The sequence below is a fragment of the Nannospalax galili genome, unplaced genomic scaffold (assembly GCF_000622305.1).
Source record: "Nannospalax galili isolate Female #2095 unplaced genomic scaffold, S.galili_v1.0 scaffold1205, whole genome shotgun sequence".
Taxonomy (NCBI): domain Eukaryota; kingdom Metazoa; phylum Chordata; class Mammalia; order Rodentia; family Spalacidae; genus Nannospalax; species Nannospalax galili.
Window position 1 is genome coordinate 734,118 of NW_008354017.1, and position 10,956 is coordinate 745,073.

Genomic DNA, 10,956 nt, shown 5'->3' on the forward strand with positions numbered 1-10,956 from the left:
CTGGTTTTCAAAACTATTTAGGCACTATTTATCTCTCACATTGTCTCACCCCTCAACCATAGTTCTCCCACTTAAGGTGCCCCCATTGCCCCCCTTTCTCCCTTAATAATTTCCTTCTCCTATGGTCCTACCTCTCTTGAGCTCCTTCTTTCCCCCTATCCCCTAGGTCCCCTAGGTTCCTTGTACACCCTTCCCCTCCCCTGTCCCTTAAACTAACCCTAATTTTATCCATCTCTCCCTTGTTAGGGCTTGTTTCCTATTGTTCTTCTCTTTAAGGTCTTTCTTTTCATTTACCTTTCTGTTTCCTTTCCATTATCCTCATTCTTGTAGTTATGTCCTGATACATACTCACTTATCAGGGTTTGATTCTAGGATCCACATATGAGGGAGAACATATGTCGATTTTTTTCTCTGAGTCTGTATGGCTTCACTTAGTATAACATTTTCTAGTTCTATCCATTCACCTGCAAGTTTCATGATTTCAGCTTTCTTTATTGCTGAGTAAAACTCCATCGTATAAATGAACCATATTTTCATTATCCACTCGTCAATTGAGGGACGCTTAGATGATTCCATCTCTTAGCTATTGTAAAAAGAGCAGCAACAAACATGGATGTACAAGTGTCTCTGCAATAGGATGAGTTCTTTGGGTATATGCCAAGGAGTGGTATAACTGGATCAAATGGTAGGTAAATTTGTAATTTTTTAAGAGTTCTCCACACTGCTTTACATATGGGTTGAACAAGTTTGAGGCCACCAGCACTGGATGAGTGTTCCCCTTTCCCCACATCCTCTCCAACATTTGGTATCATTTGTTCTCTTCATCTTTGCCAGTCCAACTGGTGTAAGTTGAAATCTTAAAGTAGTTTTAATTTGCATTTCCCTAATTATTACTGATATTGAACATCTTTTAAGATATTTCATAGCCATCTTTGCTTTTCCTTTGAGAACTTGCTCTTCAACTCCTTAGCCCATCTTTTAATTGTCTTGCTTCTTGCCTTGATTCTCTGTTTCTTGAGTTCGTTATATATTCCAGATATTAAACCTCTGTCCGATGTGTCGCTGGTAAAGATTTTCTCCTATTCTGTGGGTTTTCTGATTGCTTCCCAGGTTGCCTCCTTTGATGTACAGAAACTTTTCGATTAATGAGGTCCCATTTGTTCATTCTTGCCCTTGTTTCATGAGCAACTGATGTCTGATTTAGAAAATCCTTTCCTACACCTATTTCTTGTAGGGTTTTCCCAATGTTTTCTTCTAAAAGATTCATAATTTCAGGCTTTACATTGAGGTCTTTGATCCATTTGGAATTGACTTTTGTGTGGGGTGAAAGATAGTGGTTTAGCTTCATTCTTCTAAAGGTGGAGATCCAGTTTTCCAGCACCATCTGCTGAACATGCTGTAGTTCCTCCAGTGTATATTCTTGGCCCCTTTGTCAAATATCAGATGGCTGAAGTCATATTTACTCATATTGGGGTTTTAAATTTTGTTCCATTGATCTATAGGTTTATTTTTGTGCCAGTACCATGTTGTTTTTTTTTTGGAACTCTGGTTACTTTATTTTTTTTTAAATAGGGAGTACTAGGCAAATAGTTTATTCAAAGCATCCACTTCCTTACTGGAAGTGGGCAAAGCAGGAAAGGCATAAGCATTTTTTTTCCTCCCTAACTTCCATTACATCGAAAGAACAAAGTGGGGATAACATGTCACTTAAGATAGTTCAGCACATCAGTTTTGAAAGAAGTGACCTTAGTTAACAAATTAGTCTGCCTCAACAAATTACAATCAAGATAGTGAAAACTTTCCTTGTGGTCTGTGGCCAGATTCCAAACTTGTTAGGACAATCTTCAGAAAGACAGGAATGTAGAATGTTGAGTTCACTTTAGATATCATTGATGTCCTCATCATCATCTCCAATGTCATCAAACTGAATTTCATCATCATCTCCAGGACCAAATGTATCAGTTTCATTGATTTTAGCATGTTCTGGAAGCTCGCCATACGCCTTAAGACTTCTAGCTTCATCTGCATTGTATTTTAGAATTACATCGGCTTTGTTATCTTGGTAATCTCAGAGGCCAACCAATATGATGTCTGAGGTATTTATCCAAACCTTTTTTCTCAATTTCCCTCTAATGTGGCATACTCTTTACACCATCAAAGCACATTGCTTCTACCGTCCATTTCCCAACATTTTGATTACCGGAGCATATTCTTGCCCATCTTCTTGAACACCAGCTCTCGCTTTTCAGATTCATTCTCATTCTTACCTCTACGTCTATTTTTATCCCCTTTACCTTTATTCTTGGGCATGGCGGCAAAGACCGGCTGGAGGCATCAGGGACGGCTGCGGCTCTGATGGACGACGCCCAAGAGGTCTGAGGATAGTAGTGCCACCATGTTGTTTTTATGACTATAGCTCTGTAATACAGCTTAAAATCTGGTATAGTAATCCCCCCGGCATAGCTCTTAATGCTCAGGGTGTTTTGGCTATCCAAGTTCTTTTATGCTTTTTTCCAATTCTGTGTAAAATGTCATGGGTTAATTTTGTAACCTGCCATTTTACTGAACATGTTAATAATTTCTAGGAATTTTCTGCTGGAATATTTGGTGTCTCTTAAATATAATATGATATCTGCAAAAATGGATAATTTGATCTCTTCTTTTCCAATTATTACTTCTTTAATTTCCTGCTCTTGTCTTATTGCTCTTGTAAGAGTTTCAAGCACTATGTTAAAGAAAAATGGAGATTGTGGACAGCATTGTCTGATTCCTGATTTCAATGGGAATGCTCCCAGTTTTTCTCCATTTCGAATGATGTTGGCTATGGATTTGTTATATATGGCTTTAATTATGTTGAGGTATGTTCCCTCCAGTCCAATTCTCTCTAGGACTTTGAACATAAATGCATGTTGAATTTTGTCAAAGGTTTTCTCTGCATCTATTGAGATGACCATGTGGTTCTTGTCTTTGAGCCCATTTATATGATTAATGATGTTTATTGACTTACATATATTGAACCATTCCTGCATCTCTGGGATAAAGCCGACTTGATCATTGTGGATGATCTTTTTGATGTGAGTCTGTATGCCGCTTGCAAGTATCTTGTTGAGAATTTTTGCATCAATGTTGATTAAAGATATGGGTCTATAGTTTTCTTTTTTGGTTGTATGTTTACCTGGCTTTGGTATTAGAGTGATGCTGGCTTCTTAGAAGGAATTTAGATGTTCTCCCTCCATTTCTTTTTTTTTTTTTTTTTTGAATAAACTAAGTAGTATTGGATGTAGGTCTTCTTTAAATGTCTGATAGAGTTCTGCTCTAAATCCATCTGTGTTGGCCTTTTTGTAGTCGGGAGATTTTGTATTACTGTTTCAATTTCATTTTGTGTAATGGGTCTGTTTAAGTTGTTATTCTCTTCTTGGTTTAGTTTTGTTAGTTCCTATGCCTTAGGATATCCATCCATTTCTTTTAGGTTTTTAAATTTAGTAGCATATAGGTTTTTAAAGTATTCCCTTTTAATGTTCTGCATCTTTCTTGTGTCTGTTGTGATATTTCCCCTTTCATCTCAATTTTGTTGATTTGTAGGTGCTCTTTCTTTCTTTTGGTTAACTGGGCTAGTGGTCTGTCAATCTTGTTTATCTTTAAAAAAAAACAAAGAACCAGCTCTTGGATTTGTTGATTCTTTGTATTGTTTTCTTTGTTTCAATTTCATTAATTTCTTCCCTGATTTTTGTTATTTCTGCTCGTCTGCTGTGTTTGGATTTCATTTGTTGTTGCTTTTCAAGTGTGCTGAGTTGTAACATTAAGTCATTTGTGTTCTTTCTGAGTTTTTGATGTAGGCACTTAGAGCTATAAACTTCCTTCTAAGGACCACTTTCAGCATATCCCAGAGTTTCTGTTGTATTGCATTGTCCTTTTCATTTAGTTCTAGGAATACTTCTATTTCTTTCTTAATTTCCTTTTGACCCATTGATCATTCAGGAGTATGTTGTTTAATCTCCATGTGTTCATGTGGTGATTAGGGCTTCTTCTGGTGTTGATTGTAAGCCATGACATAAATAGGCTGAAGGAATTCATGTCCACAAAACCAGCGCTACAGAGAATTCTAGAAGCAATACAAAGAGCTGAAGAAAAGAATGACTATACCCAAGGGGTTGCGGAAAGAAATTCAATGAAGGTATAACTGTGGAAAAGTACAGCTACACCACGAATGTAAATAATTTTCAGAGCTTTCAGAGAAGTACCAAAGTGCAAACATTAAAAAAGTGTCGAGAGAAAATGACTTAAAAGAGAATTTACTGGCTTGTTGGCTGTGTCATTATAAGTTAAATATACAATGATAATTTGTATCAGTGATTAAACTGACCAGAAATGTGATTATTTTTATGTATGTAAAATACAATGTTATGGTCAATGAAAACTAAAGAGATATAGTCTTTACAAAGAAAAAAAAATGAGTCCCAAAAGGTAATAATCCTGATACACAACATGATTATACCAACTATAGAGCAAAATACATTAACAGTGAACAAAATAAAGCAAGGGACTCAAATAATTAACTGCTGAAGCTTCATGGGTGATCATTTTGCCTCCTCAGCTAAGAATTTTAGTCCTACAAGATGCTATATTCAAATTAAAGAAAAAATAATGCACCCATACTAATATTTTAAAATTCAGCTGACACTATGTCTGATAAAGTATACCCTTGATGTCTGACACCACAGTATGAAGACTCTCACAAGTGGACACACAGCATGGGCAGCGAAGACACTAAACAATAGCAATGTGCCAAATAAATCCCATTATTTATTTTCTTACTGTATCTCTCTTTTCATAAAATGAAAATGAGAGAACAAGCAACTTATGATAGCAAATGTCTGTAATCCCAGTATTCCAGAGGCTGAAGAAGGACAATTCCAAATTCTGGGCCAGCTAGGATACATAATAACACTCAGGCTGTATGGACTACAGAGAAACATCCTGTCTTACTTTTCTTTCTTTTATAAACTAAATCTCACAGTGAAGCCTTGGCTGGCCTGAAACTTCATGCCTGTCGTAGATCTGATGGCCCACCTCCTCCTTCTGTTTTTCTCAGTTCTGGGATTACAGGCACATAGCACTGCACCCACATGAAAACTTTTGTGAAAATAACAGCAGCACAAAAATAATCAATTGACACTTGTGACCATATTCCAGTAAAGCTATTTTTTAGATAAAAGAACATGGCTGGAGATATACCTCAGTTGATAGATTGCTTGCCTTCATATATTAATCTCTAGGTAACAGCCTCAGCATTGTACAAACTGGGTGTAGTGGAAAATATCTGTAATCGAGAACTTGGGTAGAGACAGGAAGATCAGAAGTTCAAGACTATCTTTGGCTATATAGTTAAAGAGCAGTCTTGAATACATGAGAACTTGTCTTATAAAAAATCTTTAATTTTTTTCCTCTTGGAAAACTCAAAAGAAGTTTTAGGCATGCAACATCACAAAAGCTTACACTAATTTCAATGTTTCTTATGTTTTATGCAGCATTTATTTTGGAAAAACTAAAATAACAGAATCAAATATTGCAAAAAACTATTTAGTATTGTAGCAAGGAATGGATCAAACTTTCTAAGAAACAATATTTTCACTCAATTCAAAAGGATAATCAAATAGTTGAAAATTAAAGATAAAAGTTAACATGCTGATAAAAATACCTCTTCTCATATTTGGGATATACATCAGATAAATGAAAAAAGGCACACAAAGTTATTCTGGAAATATTCAACATCTTCAGTATCTATGGATATGAAACTCAGAAAATAAGAACAAATTTTATTTCATAACTTCAAATTACAAAGAAAAAAATCCATCAAGACAGACCACGTTTGGTTCAGAGTTTAAAATATTTAGTAGCTTTGTAAACACATGCGTTTAAATCAAGACAAATAAAATCCATTTCCAAATTTTGACTCTCATATGCCTGATCAAACAGACCTTTAAAGAAAAAATGTAGAGTCTACAAGATTTCCTATTATTACTAGAATTAAGATGAACACATTTATTGACATCTCTAAATTAATCAGATAATATTCAATTTTTTATCAATTTTGAACATGATCAATAGTAATTAGAACCTATTAAATGTCTTTGAATTCTTCAATATACAGGTAAAGTGTAAAGTATTACAGAAACCTTAAAAAGCATACATTTGCTTCCATCTCTTAGCTATTATGAAAAGAGCAGCAACAAACATGGATGTACAAGTGTCTCTGCAATAAGATGAGTTCTTTGGGTATATACCAAGGCGTGGTGTAACTGAGTCAAATGGTAGGTTCACTTTTGGTTTTGTAAGAGTTCTCCACACTGCTTTCCATAGGGGTTGAACAAATTTGAGGCCCACCAGCACTGGATGAGTGTTCCCCTTTCCCCACATCCTCTCCAACATTTGGTATCTAATTTGTTCTCTTGATCTTAGCCAGTCTGACTGGGGTAAGGTGGAATCTTAAAGTGGTTTTAATTTGCATTTCCCTAATTATTAGTGATGTTGAATATCTTTTAAGATGTTTCATAGCCATCTTTACTTCTTCTTTTGAAAACGTTCTGTTCAGCTCCTTAGCCCATCTTTCAATTGTGTGACTTCTAGTCTTGATTCTCTGTTTTTTGAGTTCATTGTATATTCTGGATATTAAACCTCTGTCGGATGTGTCATAGGTGAAGATTTTCTCCCATTCTGTAGGTTTTCTGTTTGCTTCCCTGATTGTCTCCTTTGATGTACAGAAGCTTTTTCAATTAATGAGGTCCCGTTTGCTAATTCTTGCCCTTGTTTCATGAACAATTGATGTCTGGTATAGAAAATGCTTTCCTACACCTATATCTTGTAGGTTTTTCCCAAAGTTTTCTTCTAACAGTTTCAGAGTTTCAGACTTTACATTAAAGTCTTTCATCCATTTGGAATTAACTTTTGTGCAGGGTGAAAGATAGGGGTTTAGTTTCATTCTTCTACTGGTGGAGATCAAATTTGCCAGCACCATTTGCTGAACATGCTGTCTTTCCTCCAGTGTATAATCTTGGCCCCTTTGTCAAATATCAGGTGGCTGAAATTGCATTTATTCATATTTGGTTCTTTAATTTTGTTCCATTGATCTATGGGTCTATTTTTGTGCTAGTACCATGTTCTTCTTATGACTATAGCTCTGTAATACAGCTCTAAATCTGGTATAGTAATCTCCCCGGCATTGCTCTTAGTGCTCAAGGTTGTTGAAGTTATCTGTGGTCTTTTGTGCTTCCATATGAATCTTAGGATGTTTTTTCCCAATTCAAGTAAAATGACATGGGAATTTTGATTGGCATTTCATTGAATCTGTAAATGAATTTTAGTAGGATGGTCATTTTTACAATATTAATTCTTCTAATCCATGAGCATGGGAGGTCCTTCCATCTTCTGATGCCTTCCTCAATTTCTTTCCTTAAAGATTTAAAATTTTCATTGTAGAGCTCTATAATGTCTTTGGTCAGGTTTATTCTGAGATATTATTTTTTTTTTGGAGCTATTGTGTAGGGGGAATGTTTCCATGTGGTCTTTCTCTGATTGCTTGTTATTGGTATATAGAATGGCTACAGACTTTTGTAGGTTAATTTTGTAACCTGCCACTGTACTGAATTTGTTAATAATTTCTTGGAGTTTTCTGGTGGAATTTTTGGAGTCTCTTAGATATCATATCATCTATAAAAAGGGATAATTTGATCTATTCTTTTCCATTTATTACTCCTTTAATTTCCTGCTTTTGTCTTACTGCTCTTGCAAGGTTTCAAGCACTATGTTAAAGAGAAGTGGAGATAGTGGACAGACTTGTCTGCTTCCTGATTTCAATGGTAATGCTTCCAGTTTTTCTCAATTTAGAATGATGTTGGCTATGGGTTTGTTATATATATGGATTTAATTATGTTGAGTTATGTTTCCTCCAGTCCAGTTCCCTCTAATTCCCTCTAGGACTTTGAACATAAATGCATGTTGAATTTTGTCAAAGGCCTTCTCTGCAAGTATTGAGATGACCATGTAGTTCTCGTCTTTGAGCCCATTTATATGGTTTATGACATTTATTGACTTATTTATATTGAACCATCCCTGCATCTCTGGGATAAAGCTGACTTGATGATGGTGGATTATCTTTTTGATGTGTTTCTGTATGCAGTTTGCAAGTATCTTGTTGAGAATTTTTGCATCTATGTTCATTAAGGATATGGGTCTATATGGGTCTTTTTTGGTTGTATCTTCACCTGGCTTTGGTATTAGAGTGATTCTGGCATCAAAGAAGGAATTTGGAAGTTCTCCTTCCATTTCATTCTTTTTAAATAAATTAAGCAGTATTAGATGTAGATCTTTAAATATCTGATAGAATTCTGCTGTAAATACATCTGGTCCTGGGAATATTTTAGTCAGGAGGTTTTGTATTACTGTTTCAATTTCTTTTTTGTTATGGGTCTGTTTATGCTGTTCATCTCTTCTTGGTTTAGTTTTGGTGAAGATAATGCCTTTAGATATCCATCCATTTCTTTAAGGTTTTAATATTTAGTAGCATATATATCATATTCCCTTATAATGTTCTGTATCTTTCTGGTGTCTGTTGTGATGTTTCCCCTTTGGAACTAGGAAATGTTATACTAAGCGAAGTAACACATACTCAGAAAAAAAAATTGACATATGTTCTCCCTCATATGTGGATCCTGAACCAAACATTTATAAGTGAGTATGTATCCAGACATAACTACAGGAACTAGGATAATGGAAAGGAAGCAGGGAGGTAAAGAAAGAAATAACCTGAAAGAGAAGAACTGTAGGAAACAGGCCTTAATAAGGAGATATGGATAAAAATTGAGTGAGTTTAAGGGAGGAGTAAGGAAAGGGTATACAAGGAACCTAGGGGATAAAGGGAAAGAGGGGGCTCAAGAGAGGTAGGACTGTAGGAGAAGGGTATTAGTAAGGGAGAAAGAGGGGAAATGGGGGCATTTTAAGTGGGAAAACCATGATGGAAGGGTGAGACAATGTGAGATAAATAATGCCTAGCTTATTTTGAAAACCAGAGGGAACCATATTACTCCTACCCGCTACTGACAAATTATACATAGCAGATCAAGAAATATATGCCTAGGTAAAGTTTATCTGAAAACAATTGATCTTTGCCCAAGATTTATCTACATGACACACAGTAATTAAAAGCAGCAGACTGGTGGAACTAACCTTCTTAACAGACATTCTTTGAGGCCTATACTAATTTCATCAGAGGGAAATAAAGGACAGTTTTTGCTCCCTGCCCTCCTAGGTAGACTAGTTCCAGGGGACTATTAGCATCTCTGAAAATGTCCTGTAATTGTGGTGGGTCACTTGTCCTCTTGATCAAGGTGGCCGAGGAGACCCCACCAGATGGACTTGAATCATTGTCTAGTCTGTAAAGAGGAGGGTCAACACAGAGGAATCATTTCTTCCATGCTTCCCAGCGAAGCCAACCAAGGTTGAATAGGACCTTTGACTTATCTTCACATAGGCGGAACTGGTAAAAGAAAGGAGCCAGGGGCTCCTCCCAAGCCCATGTGACCCAAGGAACAGATCCTTAAATGACCTTAAGAGTAAAAATAAATTGGGTTATCTGTGCCAACTGTATGGCCTTAAACACCCAAAAGAAAAGTATAATCAAAGATTAAACGGGCCAGTATAATTTCTTAAGAGTCCATATGCATAGCTAAAGGCTACATAACAAGCAACAATGCCAGACAGGAGATACCTTCTTTTGAGTTTTTGGCCAGAGCGGCCAAAGGGACTCCCAGATAGCAACCCAGCATAGAATTGAGAAAATGAACAGCAGACCCCAATCTTATCTAAAGGAGTATTGACAACTGATTACTGCTACATGAGGAACAGCTGACCTTTCTAAGAAAAAGACCTCTAGATAGGCTGACTGGATTCACCAGAAGGGCAAGCAGTGGGGAATGGCTGGGGGTGCAGACAACACAGCAGACAGTAGCAGGGATATCAGAGTATAAGGGCTCTCGTGGTGGGAAAGAGGCTATGGGATGGTGCCATCTGGGAAGTGGGTGTATAGTCGAATGAGATGGTTTGGGATGTTCTGTGTGACATACACACATAAAAAAAATCAACCAATTATTAAAAATTGTATTATATTTGAGGAGGAAGCATGGAAATTTATGTCGTGCTAATTAATAGAGGTGATAAACAATGCCATTGAAATCTACCCGATGACTTTATAGACATACACAGGCTCCAAGAATCCAAGTGCAACCAATATATGCTAGTAATATGGCTAGTAATAATCAGATACAGATTAGAGATGTGAGCATCAACAACTCAGTGTTAGTAGCAAAAACAATGAGTCTTTCTTCAAGGAACAATATATTCTAAAATGAAATGGAGATCTTATTTAAAGGTTAAAAACTCTTCCAGTTTTATGTCTTACAATGCTTATACTGAATTCAATAATATGTAACAGTATTAATTCAACTTGAACCTAGAAACTTGCACCCACTTGTGTACTCTTGCTCTGGAGTGTGTTAGTGAATATGTTAAATCTGTAGTGAAATGCTTCTTCTAATCATGTGTTATTAAAAAAATTTTTTAAATGATTAAAAAATAATAATTCTTCAAAGCATAAAAATTTGCTCCTTGATAATTAGTAGATGTGAAAAACATTACCACAATCTACCTGATGACTTTATATCCATGCTCAGATGCCAAGGAGCTCAGAAAATAACTGACTGTGACTAGTAATCATCAGATACATAGAGATTAGAAACAAATGTGCAAACATCTTAATGTCAATTGCATTAAAAATGAATTTTTTCTGTATGAAATTATGTTAATAATGAAATGGAGATCTTTTTTAAAGGTTAAATCCTCATTTAATTTTATGTCTTACAGGGCTTATAATGATTTCAATATTGTATAACTGTATTAATTCAA

At 35.8% G+C, this 10,956-nt stretch overlaps 1 pseudogene; it reads right to left on the bottom strand.

The window, feature by feature from the left end:
* Positions 1–1,807: 1,807 nt before the first annotated feature.
* LOC103748470 lies at positions 1,808–2,310 on the bottom strand (annotated as a pseudogene).
* Positions 2,311–10,956: the final 8,646 nt, after the last annotated feature.